The sequence below is a fragment of the Macrotis lagotis genome, chromosome 2, assembly GCF_037893015.1.
Source record: "Macrotis lagotis isolate mMagLag1 chromosome 2, bilby.v1.9.chrom.fasta, whole genome shotgun sequence".
Taxonomy (NCBI): domain Eukaryota; kingdom Metazoa; phylum Chordata; class Mammalia; order Peramelemorphia; family Peramelidae; genus Macrotis; species Macrotis lagotis.
The window spans coordinates 201,167,714-201,185,457 of NC_133659.1; the positions used below are offsets into that span (position 1 = coordinate 201,167,714).

Below are 17,744 nucleotides of genomic sequence, written 5' to 3' on the forward strand. Positions count from 1 at the left end.
AAAAGATATCATCTAGTAATTTTAGGATCAGAAGAAGATAATGGCAAGAATTCACAAGAAGAATGAGAGATATCAAATAGAAAACTAGAATGCTCTATTTGATAATCTTGCAATATCATGAAAAAACAAGAAATACCTCCAGCATCTTGGAAGGATCCCTTGTAGAGGACTTCAGGGAGTGAGTACATGGATAAATGTGGCATAAGATGGTTAAGCATATCTAGATTGAAATCTGTATCACTGGAACAAATTCAAATCAATTAAATCACAGATCTGTTTTAATTAAAATAAATATGATGAAAACTTACATGTAAATAGCACTTTCAGGCTGGCAAATTCCTTTATGTAAATTATTTCATTTGATCCTCACAGCAGTCCTCTGAAATGGTCCTCATTACTATCCTATTTTATAAATGAGGAAACAAGTATAGAGAATTGTGATTTGTCCTGAGTAATCCGACTGCTAAGTGGCAGAGACAGTATTTGAATATAGATCTGCATGACTCAGGAATCCAGTATTTTTTCTTTTACTCCCTGCGACTTCAACTTTCTGTAGCAATTAGAATCCACAGAGTTCTATAGTTTTTGGAAATTACAGGCTCCATTTGTCATTATTGAATAGTATTTAGTAACATAAGAAAAAATGCTTATCTTGTTTTATCATGTTTAGGCTTGTCAGACCTTTCACTCAATTAGAAATACAGCTGTTTTTTAAAAATGGAAATCTTGAACTTTTTTCTTAAACCCTTACTTGGCCCCTCAATCCCTTTGACTTGACGTACACCTCAACTAAATGATGAGATTGTAAATCTCATGTGGAAACCTATAAAGAAAAATTGTTTCAAGCTTTTATGCAAAGCCAGTTGTGGAAAAAGATCTGTACAAGATTTCATATGAACTCTTGAGAAACCTAGGTGACAGTCAGTTAATGAGAACTCTTCATAGAGAATAAAAAGTGAATAAGTAATTCTTTGGTACAGTTGGGAAAGACAATGATTCCTAGCTGTCTTGGAAGCCATAACAATCAATTGACTAGCTAGAAATTAAAAGAAGGGAACAGAACTAAGATTTCTTCTTCAGTTGTTATTCTTCACATTGTTAGCTTTTATAATTGTGCACTTAGTTAAGATTGTCATCTTGGCATGGTGTAGATACAGTGCAGTTAGTAGATGAGGCATTAGTCAGGAGTTTCAGATTCTTTAGTTGAGGAAATTGCATTGTGATTGTGGAGATATCTCCTAATGTCTTGTGCTGTTTTCCTCTTGCCTACTTTTTGGCTTTCTAAAGGGATTATACAGTGTTCTATGCAGCTTAACCAGATGCTGTCTGTAAAGGTTCATTATCTCACCCTGACCAAGAAGCCAACTCCATGGCTTGTAAGGAGTTGCATAGAATGCATTTAATTTATCAAATTAGACTTTTTCCTCACTTCTCTTTATTCTCACCATGCTTGCTGCTCTGCAGAAACTGGCACAGGATTGATTTCAAACTAGCATTTCTCTACAAGTATAAAGCTCCTCCTTTTCCTACATTCCCCAACCCTGGATCTGGTGAGACAAAAACTATTTAAGGTGCTCTAAAATATTATTTCCTATTTTTCCACTCCAAAATCAGCCTTTTATTGGTATGCCATAGAGTCATGGAATAGAGAAAGAATTCTCTTCCTCCTCTCCTCCCTTCTACCCAGTTAAACTGACCAGGAGATATGCTGGTGGAAGAAAGGTAAACCATTGAAATGCATAATCAAGACAAAAGTATAGTGCTGAGAATATGGAGCAAATAAGGATTTTTTTTCTTTCCCTGTTTCTGGTACCAGCCAGCCCAGTTGTGCTGAGTTCCAGAAGTAAGAGCAAAGGCCACATACCTAGAGCAAGAAGAAGGCAGGTGAGAACAAAGTTAACATTGCCTCCAATGCTCTGTGATCTGTGCCAGATGGACTTTGAGAAACTACAGCAGAGATTTGAAAAACAGCCTTACTTGTATATTGCCCCCATCCATAACTTAGAATCTCTACAGAGCCCTTATCTTCTACATTACCTACTACAGTCCTATAAGCATTCTGAGAAAGAAGAACCTACCCCTCACTCCCATTTGTACAGATCTCAAGCTAGTTGACGCCCAGAATGAAACAGTGCGTTATTAATGAGAAAATTAATGTGGACTATAGCTTAACAATCAGCTAAAGCCAGGAACAGACAAATTCAGAAAGAGGCAGGCAGTTGGGAACTGTTTGAATCCTACTTGGCAATAACATTAGTTGTAACCATAGTCACAGCCACACTAGAATAGTGAGCTGTTTCCATGTTTGTTCTTTGCTTCGTAGGGATTTTTTGGTTAGAAATCACTGCTATAGCATATATGTGTGTGTGTGTGTGTGTGTGTGTGTGTGTGTGTGTGTGTGTGTGTATACACATATATATGTGTGTGTGTGTATATATATATATATATATATATAAAATTTCTTTCTCCTCACCTCTTAATGACCAGTCTTCCTGTGACTAACAAGGCTGTCTTTAGGTCTCAAAAAAAAGAAAATTTCCCCCTAATTGGACAGAGAAAAAAATTTATCTTCTCTTTAAATGTATTTCTATGAAAATTGGCACCTTTCTTAGATTCAGCTGTCTTCCAGGTCTGATTCTTCATTCTATATATAATTTTTCTGTATGCTTGGGCAAGTCACTTCAACTACTGACCTTCCATTTCTTCATCTGAAAAATGAAAATATGATATGAAATAATCTCTCTGATCTCTTCTAGCTCTGGGTTCCCAGGAATTTGAAATTCTTGACTTATGTCTAAATGACCAAGCTAAAAGAATCTTGAAAGTGTGTATAATTTTTTTCACTTCATCTCATTATTTCATTCCTTCATTCATTTAATAATCATTTATTAAGGATCAGGCACTGTGTTAGGTATTGGAAATACAAAAGCAAAAACAGAACATCCTACCTTCTAAGAGCTTGCACTCTATTGGGGGAAGCAATTTGAGTAGAACTGAGTAAATTTGAAATAATTGTCAGGAAGGAAGACACTAGAAACGAGAGGATGAAAATAGGTTTTATTTAATAAGTATTTTCTATAAATTATAAATGATGGAGTATATTTCAGGAGAGGGCAACAGTTTAGCAGGACCACAGAGTATATGTAAATGTAGTCAGATTGTATTGCCCTATTATTCAGAGAATTTCAGAGGCTCCTTTTTCCCTCCAGGCTCAAATACAAAATCCTCTTTTTGGTATTCAAAGTCCTTTCCAACTTCCCAGGCTTTCTATATCTTAGAACCACCCTCCCATGTATTTTGTGATGGACTAACACTGGCCTCCTTGCTGCTATCCCTAGAACAAGATGCTCCATCTTCTGATTTCATTTTCAATGACTGTCCCCTTATCTGGTTTTCTTTCTCTGGGTCCTGGCTTCCCCAGCTTTCTTCCAGACCCAACTAAAATCCCACAGTCAACAGGAATCCTTTCCTTGAACTTTCTTTTTTTAAAAATTTATTTAAGGCAGTGGGGTTAAGCGACTGTCCAAGGTCACACAGCTAATTATAAGTATCTGAGGTAAGATTTGAACTCAGGACCTTCTGACTCCTGGACCAGTGCTCTATCCACTGATCCTTCTTAATTTTAATGTCATGCCTTTGCTAATTATTTCCAATTTATCCTGATTAGAGTTTGGACTTAACTTGCAGGTTATCTCCCAGATGGTGCAGTAGATAGATCACCAATCCTGAAATCAAGAAGATCTGAGTTCAAATTTAGCCTCAGACACTTGATACTAGCTGTGTAACCTTGGGCAAGTTATTTAACCCTGTTTGCCTCACTTCCAGGTGTCCTGATTCTTATCTGGAGATCTGGATTCAGATTTTGCACAACACCTCCAGTCTCCTTCTGATGTCATGGTCTTCATCATTAAGCACCTACTATGGGCCAAGTACTGTGCATCATACTGGGGCACACAAAAGAAAGCAAAGGACATTCCCTGACCTCAGGGACCTTACAATCAAATGGAGAAGACAATATACAAAGCAAGCTCTCTACAGGATAAATAGGAGATAATTAACTGAGAGAAGGCATTGGAATTAAGAGGAGGTCTCCTGTAGTAAGTGAGATTTTAGTGAGATTTAGAGGAAACTGAGGAAGTCAGTAGGTAGTGGAGGAGGAAGGGCATATCAGGGATCTAGAGACGGAGAAGTGCCTTGTTTATGGAACTATTGTCACTGGATTGAAGTGTATGTGTTGAGAAGTAAGGGGTAAGAATACTACAAAGATAGGAGATGACCAGGTTATGAAGGACTTTGGATGCCAAACAGAGCATTTTGTATTTGATCTTGGAGGCAAGAGGGAGCTCTGAAGTTTATTGAATAGGTGAGTTTACATGATCAGACCTGCACTTAAGGAAGACCACTTTAGTGGCCAAATGGAGATTGGTTTATAGTAGGGAGAGACTTGAGGCAGGCAGATCCACTAGACAAGGTGTGAGATATTATTCATATCTGATTATATTATTAGAAGTATTAGAAGAGAGTTTTAGAAGAGAGAAGGATTTGAGAGATGTTGCAAAGATGAACTGCAAATGATTAAGTGCAGGTCTGATTGATTCTCCAGCATATTTTTGATTCATATCTGGTTATATTATTAGAAGTATTAGAAGAGAGAAGGATTTGAGAGATGTTGCAAAGAGGAACTGCAAAGGATTGCATCTGATTGATTCTCCAGCATACTTTTCAGAACCTATTCTAAATCCTTTTTCTCCTCTAATTCACCATACCATCAGTCTTCTTAGCAAAAGACATCATTTACTGGCATAAATAAAGGACATTATCTCTGAGTTCTCCTTCCTCCTTCTCCTTACCTCAAACCCTTATATAATTCCCTAGTCTCTCTTTCCCTCTATTCTCTGTAGAATAATCCTTCTCCTTTACTGAAGTTACCAATTTCTGAAATTTGTAATACTGATACTCCCAGAATCTTTCTTCATGGATCATTCCCTCTCTTTTCCTTTACCCATCTCCTAATTTTCTCTCCTTCAGTTCTTACCTTACCATCTACAGTCATTCCTAGGTTTCCCCTATGCTTAAAATTTTTTTACTTGATTCTGCTATCCCCTTGAGCTATGTTCCTACAGTTTTTTTCCTTTTACAGTTAAATTTCTAAATAAGATTACTTATATTTGATTGCCTGTATTAGTGATTTCATTTATTTCTTATTACCTATTTTCTAGTTTGTTATTTGTAACCATTATCACATAGATTTAATATTTAATGCTTTAGTACAGTTTGGAGCCTTAAAATATTATTGTTCCTTCATTTCTCCTTTTTTTATTATTCCCTTGATCTTTTAGATATTTTCCCCCTTGGCACTTTTGTTTCATGTAACTCTAGATCTCCTTAGTTGTCCAATTAGCGTTATCATTAAAATCTATGAATTAAATTTAGTAGCATTGTCAGTTTTATTATGTTAGAGTGGCCCAGATGTCAGTTAGAATATCACTCCAATTATTTAAGTTCTGGATTTTTTAAGGGATGATTTTAATGTATCAATAACAATGGAATGTGCTTTGATACATTAACTTATAGTTGCTTTATGCATTTTGTTGTTTTTTTGATTGGAACTTCCTTTTCTATTATTGCCTCCTGGATTTTGTTACTGATATATAGATATACTCTTGAATTTGTGGGCTTACTTTGTAATTTTCTACTTTACTGTTGCTATTGTCTATTTTTGTTATTGATTCCCTAGGATTTTGTAGGCACTGTCATTTCATTAACCTGTCAATTTCTTCTGAATATTTGAGCCTCTCTCAGTCAACTTCTTTGGAACAATTTACATAGACATAGACACAGACAAGTAAAAAAGTTAGTTTAAAATTTAGAGGCCAAGTATTCCAAGCCCTTCATTTTATATACATATATAGTGTGTGTGTGTGTGTGTGTGTGTGTGTGTATGTATGTGTATGTTTGTATGTATGTATCTATATGTGTGTGTGTATATATATATATACATATATATGTGGAGAGAGAAAAAATATAAATATATATATAAAATGGAGAGAGAAAACATATAAATTTATAGATATGTGTGTGTCTGTGTGTGTGTGTGTGTCTGTGTGTGTAGGTGTGTGTGTGAGTGTGTATAAAATGAGGGATTTGGAATACTATGATTATGATTGCAAGCCAGTCACTGCCTGCCCCTTTCAGTCTTCCACCTTCACAAATTATGACACACACCTTAAAATTGTTAGGATCTTTCCTTTATCTCAGATCAGCTATGGTAATAAGTTAGACAAAAAGAAAGAAATTGTAAAGAACAGAGATAAGGTTTGCATTTAACTTCTGCCCTCTGGTTGAAGAGGAAGAAAAGACTAAGCTTGTCAAATCCTTTATCTTATATCTGGAGGAACCAGTTACCTAAGCATTAATCTATTTTAGACACACCCCTTCTCCAGTCTCTTAAACAGTCATTTCCCTTATTCCAACCTCTTGACTCACATCCTCAAGAAAAACTGGCCCTGGAAGCTCTTCTCAATCCCAAATGAAACTTGTACACCCCTATCTTATAGTAGTAACACTCAGGAATTCTCTTTCCAACCCTCAGAACTTCATCTCCCCAAATGCAAATTTCTTGTTGTCAAGGAATATAATACCATTTGCATTAAAATCAATAATTTGATCTCATCAATAATATAGGTAATATACTTTTCCTGTTTTATAAAAAAGAAAACTGAGTCATTCATCACACATCTAATAAATTGTTGTGAAACTATATCTCTGTCTCATTATGTAGTAACTGAGGAGTGGGGAGGTTAAGGTGATGGCACAGAATTTGTCTTGTAATTAAAAATTAAACTACAGAAATAATCTCCAAGAACGTAAGTGCATGTACATAGAATCCCAACAGATAGATGTTTAAAAAATATGAATATTGAAGTCTGAAAAAAAAATTGAACTTTTAGTTTCTCCTAACATCCAGAGGCAAGATTTGCTTCCTTAATCAGTATACAGTTCTGCACCTATTTATTTCAACTATTGGTTAGCTTTCTTGTATTTCTCATTGAGAGACCCATAATGTTTAAGTACATTTCCAATGAAACTATTATAATAGTACTGATTATGGTTTATCAGAATTCATGTATAAAACTAACAAAATGAAACAATTTGTCTTATAAAAGGATTATTAAAATTAGCCCAAGGCATAAGATTTTATATTTAAGCTAAAGAAGATTTTTGGTCAATGCTAATAAGAACACCATCAAATCTCCTAATTAATCAGTTCAGGGACCAGTTTGCTTGAAATTGTTTTTGTTAGTATATTCCCAGAGTCAAAGAAAAACAAGCCACACCAAAATAATTTAATTTAATTCAATGATATCTATTCCAAAAAAAATAGAGTTTGGGAATAAAATTTCTTGCACCAAACAAAATACATAGTAAATATTTGATAGTTGAAATTTTGTTGCCTAAATCAAACATTATTTGTCTACTTTTTAATGTCCATTTTTCTATCTTAGCTATGGCTAAGATATGGCTAGATTTCCTTTGAATTCAGATTTTATGCACCTGTAACTTCCAGAATGCTTCACTGCAATTGCGCATTTCCTGAGTGAGGAGGAATGAATGAAGATGGCAAATTGTGGAGCAGAGTGAAATATGGAAAAATTAATATTGGGCTTCTGAAATTTTTTATAAGGGTATTTGTGTCCTCTAAAAAAATCCGCTTCCAATCACAAATCATTATGGAGTATAGAAAATTTTAGATTCACAAAGCCTGCCAGTCAGCTACTCAACAAGAATTTTATTAAGCATCTCCTATGTGCCAAGTACTTTGCTAGATACTGTCAGTTCAAAAGCAAAAAATGAAGCAATCTCTACTCTTTGGGAGCTTGCATTCTATCAGAGAAGACAATGTAGTCATACATAACCGAAAACAGAATGTAATGCTGAAAACATAATAAAGAAGATAAATATGAAATATTTAATTTGAGATCCTTAATAGTCTGGAACCAAAAAAAGGTTTCTTTAAAAAGTGGTACTTGAACTGCATCTTGAAAGAAAAGAAAGATTCTGTGAAGTGGAAATGAAGAGGGTGTACATTAATGGCTGTTTTCAATGGCTTGTAACTATAAATCCTTCATCCAGAATGATTAAAATGGCTTTTATTTAGTTCCCTTCTTTGCAAAGGACTTTCTCTCCTAGTGAGGGAAAACCCTGAATTACCACAATGTCCAATCTTATATTCAGTTTAAAGGCTTGTTCCTCCCCTTTGTGCCAGTCATTGGCTGGGGTTACAACTAATTAATAACTTTTACCCCATACTATTCTCTAATAATGTTTTCCCTGCTCTGGTCATTATACTAAATGAGCACAGGGGAGTGAACAAAGGAGTACTTGAGCATCCTTGAACAGGTGTACTTGAAAAGGACAAGAATCCAGACCCAGGTCAACCTCTGACTAGTTGAAGCTAGTTTTTTGACCTCCTCCTGGGTAAGCAACCTTAATCATTGATCAGGATCATTTCTTTTGTCTTACAACTCACATATCTGCACATAGGCATCAACAGCTACTGACAGGCCCCATTCTTTGTAATATATGTGTGTGTGTGTGTGTGTGTGTGTGTGTGTGTTTTTATATATATATATATATATATATATAAAGGGAGACTGTTAATGTATATGTATGTATGTATGTATATATGTGTGTGTGTGTTTATATATATATAAACACACACACATATATACATACATACATATACATTAACAGTCTCCCCTTACATTCTGTGGGAGCCAAATACCCCATATTCCTCACATGGCATGAGCCAAACAGCCAAAACAAAATCCCAGAGATTGGAGCTGCAGGGCTATGGGAGAAGGTCATTTTTAGTTGAATTTTAAAGTATAAGAAAGGTAGTAATGTATATTAAGTCCAGCAAGATATATTGAGACTAGGTTGTGAAAGGCTTTAAAAGCCAAACTGAGTTTTTATTTTATCATAAAGGCAATAGAGAGTCATTATATCTTATTGAGTAAAGGAATGACATGGTCAGATCTGTGCTTAAGGGAAAACACATTGGCAGTTGTATGGAGGATGACTTGGAGTGGATACAGAAAAGGCAGATATTCCAATTAAGCTACTGTTGCAATTGTACAGATCAGATCTAATGGGAATCTGAACCAAGGTGGTGGCTCTGTATATATATATATAGAGAAAGTGGTATGATTCAAGAGATGTGGATGGATATATGGCAAAATTTTGTTAGGTTCATTCCTTTGTCTCAAATCAGCTATGGAGGCAGCTAGGCCACTAGTTGGTTAGCGGATAGAGCATGGGCCCTGGCGTCAGGAGTACCTGAGTTCAAATCTGGCCTCAGAAAATAATTACCTAGCTGTGTGGCCTTGGGCAAACCACTTAACTCCATTTGCCTTGCAAGAACCTAAAAAAAAAAATCAGCTGTGGTAATAAATAGACAAAAGGTAAGAAACTGTAAAGTAGAGGGATAAGATTTGTATTGACTGAGAGAGTAAGAAGTTGAGGATACTGGGAGACTCAAAATTTGGTGGTGTTTTGACAGAAATATTTAAGTTTGGGGCGGGGGAAGGTGGGTTTGGGAGAAAGACAATGAGTTCCATTTTGGTCAAGTTTCATATATGTCTGGAATATCCAGTTTGAAATGTTAATAAGAAACTGGGAATTTAAGATTGAAGTTCAAGGAGAAGACTGGGGCTACAAACACATTAATATGTGAAAGATCTCTATGGAAGTGATAATTTAACCTATAGAAGCTAATGTTACTAGGAGCAAAATTGTTATGGCAGGTACAATACTCATTGCTTTACAAATATTATTTCATTTGGCCCTGTATGAGGTAGGTGATGTTATTATCCCCATTTTACAGATGAGGAAATGGAAGCAGACACAGATTAAGTAACTTGCAGAGGGTTATACACAACTAAAATGTATCTGAGGCAGGTTTGAACTTAAGATCCACTGTGCCACCTAACTGTCTCTATCTGAGAATTCCCTCCACCACAAAGTGTAAAGAAATAGATTTCAGGGTGCCCATGAAATTGCATAGGGGGGAAAAATTATATCATTTTCACTAATCTGTAACTGTACTAGAGAAGCAATTACTGAGAAGAAACAGTCCCTACTCTGAAGGGACTTCTATCAGTAGCTTATAATCTATCTATCGAGTAAAAAGTAACCATGAGAGGAAAGTTGGGAATAGTTTCTGTGGGAATCAATTAGGAAAGAATAAAGGAGTGTCATAGGACAATGAAGGTACTCTGCCTCTGAGCTTTGCCTGCTTTCAATTCCACAGAACAAGATTCCCCACCCAGTTCAGGTACCCTCCTTGGTGTCCAGTTCTCTTCTCACCCACTTTTCTGCTTTCATTTTATTATTTACTCCCTTTAGAGAATAAACTCCTTAAGGTTAGAGACTGTCTTTTTAGTAACTATCTCCAGTGCTTAGTGCAGTGCCTGCCACAATAAACATTTATAAATGTTTGTTGGATTGGATTGGAATGATCAAGTTTATCAAGTTAGATAAAATAAATTTGTCATATAGTCAGTCAATCCTTTTATAACTTGCTTTGCATTTGAGGAGATAGTGATAAGTATAATTTAAGACTGAGCTTTGGAAAAAGATAAAGAGTGACTATAGAGAACAGTGTATAGTTTATTTGATTTAACAATAGAATTGAGTTTTTGAAGACAGGAAATCTAGCCAGAGCACAATAATGATCTGAGAAAGTCACAGTGAGGGGAGAGAATAGGTTTAGGATGGATGAATTATACTGAGAATGGAATAACAGGAGATTATGGTCAGATAAAGAAAAGTCAGAATATTTTTATTTTTTTATCATGGGATAATTATAGATGATGTGGACATAATGGATGCAACTGTTTCTGTGTGGCTGAAGTAGAGTAGAGGAATATATCATACCAATTTGTACATAAAATTGAATAGTGTTAGAAATGTGGGCAATCAGATGAGTACAATTTAAATTTAAAATAATAATTCAAATGCTGCAAATTCCCTCACATCATGAACATATTGTACATGGAGTGTATAGACTATTAAGCAAAGATAAAGAGAGTTAGGGTAAGGATGGACAAGATTTCATGAACCATGCCAGGCACAGATTTTTATTGCAATAATTTAGTTTTCTTAGAATGAAGTTTGAATACTTAAGCATCATTTTAGTTTACCTCACTTATAAAAATGAAAAGTTTTGTGACTTTCATGAAATAACTCTTGTCTCCTAAAATGTTTGTGCATATTGCTAAAGTCTACACTGCCCGAAAGGGCACATTCTGGATTTGTAGTAGATATTTCCAGAAAATGGGCTATGGTCATCCTCAGTGACTTCAAATGAGATTGGCACAGGATTCAATAGGGTGGAGAACAGGAAATGTTTGCTGTGCTGCAGCTGTTGTTAGCACTTTGAGAATGAAGAGTCTATCAGGGAAGCGCACAAAACAACAGAATTCACTTAAAACAGACTACCTGAAAATGTTTGGAGCTGCACATTTTCCCTAAGAAACAGAAGCTTAATTATCAGGTAACTGTAAAATGGGAATAAGAAGGGACTTAAGTGAACTTTACCAGAAACTGATCTGAGGATTTTTAGAGAAATTAAAATAGATTCTTTTTTTGCAAAAAAAAAAATGAGAGTGAATTAGGTATTAAGAGGATATGAAAAGGATAGTATGTACAAAGGAAAAAGCACTTAACTAGTATAAAAAGACTTGGATTTTAGGTTCTGGTTCCAGCTCTTTCTAGCTGTGTGGACTATCCTCCCTGAACCTCAGTTTCCTTATCTGAAAAATAGAAATGTTGTTATTTGGGTTTTCCTGCCTCACAGGGTTGTTATGAAGGGAGGGGACCCGAAAACTTTGTAAACCTTAAAATGTTATATAAATATGACCTGATGTCATTATCACAGGAAAAATTAATCCTATTGCATACATACTCAATGCTTAAGTTGGCCAGAACAGTAATATCTATTGGTTAATCTAGTTAAATTCATGTGATGTAAAGAAGAGATTATTTTAAATGGGAGCATCATTTTTTTCTATAGTATGTATTCCATATAATTTGCCTGAAGTCTTGTTGTCCATACTCATAGTTATTCATCTCTGGGGTTTTCCCCCCATATCTTATATTACATGAATTATCTTTGCTTATAAACCTAATATCTTCTTGATGTTTGTCTGCCCACTTGTGGTGTGAAAACAAGTTTCTTAACTGACAAAAAAAATCCATCACTGAAACTTTATGAAAGGCAGCAATTCTCAACCATCCTGTTCTCCCAATTTACTCCTTCTGGACATCAAACTTTTTAATGTCAGGTATTTTTATGAGCATTTTTCTCCTAGCCTTTTCTTTTTTTATAAAAATTGTTTTAGTTAGACTTTGATATCTTTTTTTATTTCCTGAAATAAAATGTATAGATTAATTTTTTCTTATCTTCTTGAATTTTTTTGATCTCTTCCTTTTGATGATCTGCCTTACCTGACTATCTTTACAATTATGATGTGTCTCAATCACCTGAGTGACAATTATAATAGCACAGATGATTTTTGTGTCTTTGGTTGCTAGACAGTCTATTTGAAGCTTCAGATCTAAGGCCTTTTACACTTTGGAGAATTTGAAAGTTTAAAAAATTAAATAAAGCATTCTAGTTATTCATCCATTGATCATTTTGATTTTGTGGTCTTTGTGAGAAGAAAAATTAGGAACGAATCTACCTTAATCTTGAGAAAACTTTTTACCAATAGTGGAAAAGCCATTTAAATATACTAAGGTTTAGTGCATATATTTTTTTAATTAAAATATGAAAATGAAGACATTTTGCTATGAAAACTGATTTAATTGCATTAGCAAACCATTACATTTAGAATTATAATCAGGTCATAATGACAATTTGGATATTACATAACTAAAATATTATACTTATTAAAGGATCATCCTACATGTACTCTAAAGCTTTAAAAGTCTTAAAAGCTAGTTGAGTAGTAAATGGTACAATTTACCTTAAATTCGTGTTCTGCTTTAGAAGCTCATGTGAATCAGGAAAAAATAGTAAGCTCTGGGAACCATAGTCTTCCTCTAACCATTATTATTCTTATAGTTTGTCTCCTTGCAGAAATTTTGCTCCATATCCATATTATATGTTGTCTGAAGGCATAGTCATGTTCTCCTGAGACAAGATGACTAGGTAATATTACATTCTATATTTAGTTCACTATTACTATTATTAGTACTCATTTCCTTTCCCCTGATTATCTCAAAATGCTTGTATACATTTTCCATCCTCAAATCCTTAAGTACTGTACAATGAGATGGATTTTTCAAAATGTTGTCATGTTCTCAAACGTCCTTTTATGTATAATTCTGGTAAATAAGATATTGTGTACCAGTATCAACTCCTTGCCCAAAAAGTTTTCAGACAGATTGATATAGAGAAAAAAAAAAACTTAAATGGTTAATACAGGTATATATTATAAATTCACTATTTACTTCCTTTTTGACTGGATATGTCTTCAAGACAAAAACACACTGGAGGTAGGGGGCGGCTAGGTGGCTTCCTTCAGTGGATAGAGCACCGGCCCTGGAGTCAGGAGTACTTGAGTTCAAATTCGGCCTCAGACACATAATAATTACCTAGCTGTGTGGCCTTGAGCAAGCCACTTAACCCCATTGCCTTGCAAAAAAAAAAAAAAAACTAAAAAAAACACACTGGAAATTAATTATAACAATATGATAATATCATTGAAGTACTAAACAGTCAGGGAGGTGGGAACTATGAATAAGGAATGGGAGTTAATGCTGAAGTCAAAGAAAAGTAATCTAGAAAAAATTCAGAGAAATTTTTGAGGGAAGGAAGACCTAGTTAAACAAAGAACATAGAGAAGCCATTCTGATTGTATAAAATTACTTGTACAATGATTTATAAGTGAGAGGGAGTGAAATTTAGTAGGGTAATGAAATTTAAAAAAACACAAAAGAATGGAAGAAAATTCAGAAGTGGACATAGATGAGCAGAGCAGTATTAGATCTATCAAGTTTAACATTTAAAATACTATTCATAGTATCATGTACAGCCATCTTTTCTGTTCTTTGGAGAAGGAGATATTGCATTTGTCGAAATTAGTGAGATTCATAATGATAAAACATAATGAAAAAACATTTTAAAGAAATGAATAAGTAAGCCCTACCTGGGTAGATCACAGAACACAAGCTTACTAGATTTCAGATCTTTTATTTTTATAGTACATGTCTTATGTTTCTTCAGTAAGGGGTAGGAAGTTTGAAACTGATAAAGATTTAAAAACCAGAAGAAAAATGATTTATTCTTAATTAAGTGCCTACTGTGTGTAAGATACTCTCCTATGAATTGTATTATATTATAAAAGTGACAGTAAAGATAAGAATAAAGACTTTGGGTTATTATCTAGCCCAAAGTAGTCATTTATACAATGATTATTATGCAGTGAGGGCAAGGTGGCAGAATAGTACTGAAACCTCTTCTACCCTTAAAAAGGGTAGAAGAAATTATATGTCTCATCCAGAGTAACTAAATCTTCATCTATTAGAGATACAGAAGCACCACACAAGGTCTTTAAAAAATGAAATAACATTGAACTTAAACACTTATAGCTTTCATTCAGCATCCCCACCTCACCCCAACTTGCTTTATATAATAGATACATCGAACTGAAACAATTTCAAAGGTTTATGGGTTCAGAATTCATAATGAATAACATTTCCAAGAAATACAGATACCAAATGAGAGAATGAATGGCAAATTTTGAACACAAATATACAGAAATAGAAGGAAATTTGGCAGAGTAGAAGCAAAAGGAAAACAACTTTGGAAAACCATGGGACTTCAGTATAAGCCAGAGTAACTGACCTTAAAGACCAGATACTGAAAAGTAACTTTAAAATTATAGGCTCTTCTGAAAAACATAACAAATAATGAATATCATACTGCAGGAGATAATACAATTAAGTTGCCCACAACATCTTAATACAAATAACAAAGTATAATAGACTGAATCCTCAAATCACCCCCAAAGCAAAAGCCTACACTTGAAACTCCAAGGCATGTAGTGGTTAAATTTGACAATTTAAATAACAAACAGAAAAATTTTGTTAGCAGCCAAAAGAAACATTCAAATTTGAAGGGGAAAAAAACCCCACCATTTTGAACAACCCATGATTATTTCACAGTCATGAAAAATAGAAGAAACTGAAACCCAAAAATAAAGTAATCCTGTAAAGTTGAGCCCTAATTATCAATGAAAAAAGATGGATTTTTCAGCAAAAAAAGTGTTTAAAGGCAGTCTTTGGTGGGGGTGGGGAGACTCTGCAATATTCACCCTCAAATGCTGAAAATAAAAGAAACAAGGAAAGAAAAAGGTAAAGAAGTTAAATTATCAAGGACAGATAAAAAAATTAGTTCTCATTTTATGGAGTATTAAAAAAGAAAAGAACTTAAACTGAGAAGTAAAAGAAAGAATAATGATACATCATTAAAAGGACCAAAAGGACCTAAGGGCTTTATGATTTTAAGGAAACATAAGAATCTGGAAAAGGAAAGGAAGGAGAGTTGAATTAATTCCCCAAGGAGTTAATGTGATCTTCTACAAGTGAATCAGTATCCTATGAGAGTAATAACCTTGTGGGAAGATGCACAGAGAGAGGAGAAGTAAGTAAGAGACAAGATCTAGAGAGTCACCAATCAGTAGATGAGCTGTACAGAGGAGTGGGAACTGTAGGAAAAATGGCTAAGTTTTGTGCATGGGAGAGATTTGGATTGGAGGAGTTAAAAGGGAGAAGTTCTCACTCTAGAAGGAGGAAGGAAAGGGTACCACTGAAGAAAATTTCTATGAAGGAGGAAAAAAGGTATGTCTATGAGAAGAGGTAAGAACTTTACATAGAGTTTCATGGTGATGGTGGGGAAAGAGAAGGAAGGGATTAGAGCCAACAATTAAGTAACCTGACCTTAAGAGTGAAAGGTGACCATAATAAGGGGAAGGGATAGGACCAAATCCTCTTTACTCAGTACAGTTACTCTCATCATATGACACTCAATATTGTTTCCTTCATGAATTGATTTTTCTTAGTGGGGCAAGGCAGGAAAAAAAAAAGGATGGGATAAGACTTCAAGAGGCAATAACAAATATAGAGAGGATGTGATGAAACTACCCTAATGAGGGTCACAGAGAGAGGAACAAATATTAGGAATATGTGACCTGTAATTTCTAGAATAACAGAAGAGAAGAAATAAGAAGGACAAAAACAAAAGAAAACACTGTCAAAAGCAAATGAGTATTCCTCAAGTTAAAAGATTAGGGTAGAAGAGGAGAGAAAGAATGGCTAAAGTAGGGATAAATTTAAAAGAAATGAAGATAAATTATCAAGTTAAGAAAAATCAAGGAATTTTTACTAGGACAGGTAAAAGAGGGCTATGGAAGATTAATAGAGAACTGAGAAGGTCACACAGCTAGAGTATTTCAGATATGATAACAACTTGCATAGATAAAGATTTCTTTACCAGGAAATTCTCTATACCAGTGAAATCACCAAAAGAAGTAGCTAGAGGAACTCACAAATCGTAACAATCAGAAATTTAGTAAAATCAATTACAAGTAACAGTAAAAAATGAAAGGGGAGAAAGAAACATTGTTGTATGCAAAAAATACAATTTTAAAAATTAATAAACATACAGAATGACAAGTAAGACAGGTGTAAAAATTACTATATATTTGATGAATCCAAAAAAAAGCAGGAGTTAGAATCATCATATTAATGTTGTATCAAAGGAGATAAATAGGGAAGCTACATTATGCTTAAAGAACCATAGAGAATGAAGCAATATCAGTACTAAACATACATGCATAAAAATGACATAGAATCTAAAAATCATAAAAGAAAAATTCATTGAGTTCTAACAAAAAAAGATAGCATATCATCAAGTAGAAGACTTGAATGTTCCTTTCTCATAGTTAAAAAAAAATCTCACAGAAAAAATAAAAAAACAGAACTGGATCAAACTGTTGAAGTTACGTCAGAAAAGCTTGTTATCTTTTGAATGATAACATTAAAAAATATTCACACTTTTCAACACTGTGGTACCTTTGCAAAAATTGACCATATGTTAGAAATTATAAATAAATTTAAAAAGGCAGAATTATTAAATATGCCCTTAATAGAATATAATCTAACACAGAAGTAATTAATGCAAAGAACACTGAGGAGTTTTGAGGAATTGTACCACTTGCATCAGACAAGAGACAGCTGTGCAGAGAAGTAGATGCTGAGCACTCAACAGAGCAACATGCCCAATAGAAACATCATACACAAAGGAAGCAAGGATTCTTATGTCCTTTAACATAAGTTCTAAGTTTGCTGTACAGCATGTGTATTATATACATTACCTCACTAACATAGTACTACAAGTATGAACCCCCCTTTCACTTTAGATATTTATGGAAGAATATACCCTTGATCTTTGTTTTGTAGTTATTTATATATCATCTTAGTATGTATGCTTTGCTAAGAGTTAATTATATTTACTGGTTGATAATCAATGGGAGCTTACCAATGGGAGCTTTTAAGAAATTATAACAGAAATTCAAACCCACAAGAATATAAGGTAAAAGCCTTCTTTTGGAGACCTAGCCCAGGAGTTTAAGAGCAAATTGGATTGAGTACACTATTAAGAACCAATTGAAATA

General features: G+C 34.2%; 1 protein-coding gene across 7 annotated transcripts in view; it reads left to right on the forward strand.

Annotated features, from left to right (window-relative positions):
- The window catches only part of TANC2 (tetratricopeptide repeat, ankyrin repeat and coiled-coil containing 2), a 649,103-nt gene that overhangs the window by 462,292 nt on the left and 169,067 nt on the right, over positions 1-17,744 (forward strand). The window contains exon 1 of one of the 7 annotated variants that reach the window (XM_074224436.1): positions 8,750-11,557. The exons of the other annotated variants lie outside the window; for them this stretch is intronic. The gene's annotated coding sequence lies outside the window, so the exon portion shown is untranslated. Of the gene's footprint in view, positions 1-8,749; positions 11,558-17,744 lie in introns of those variants that run through there. 7 annotated transcript variants of the gene reach the window in all.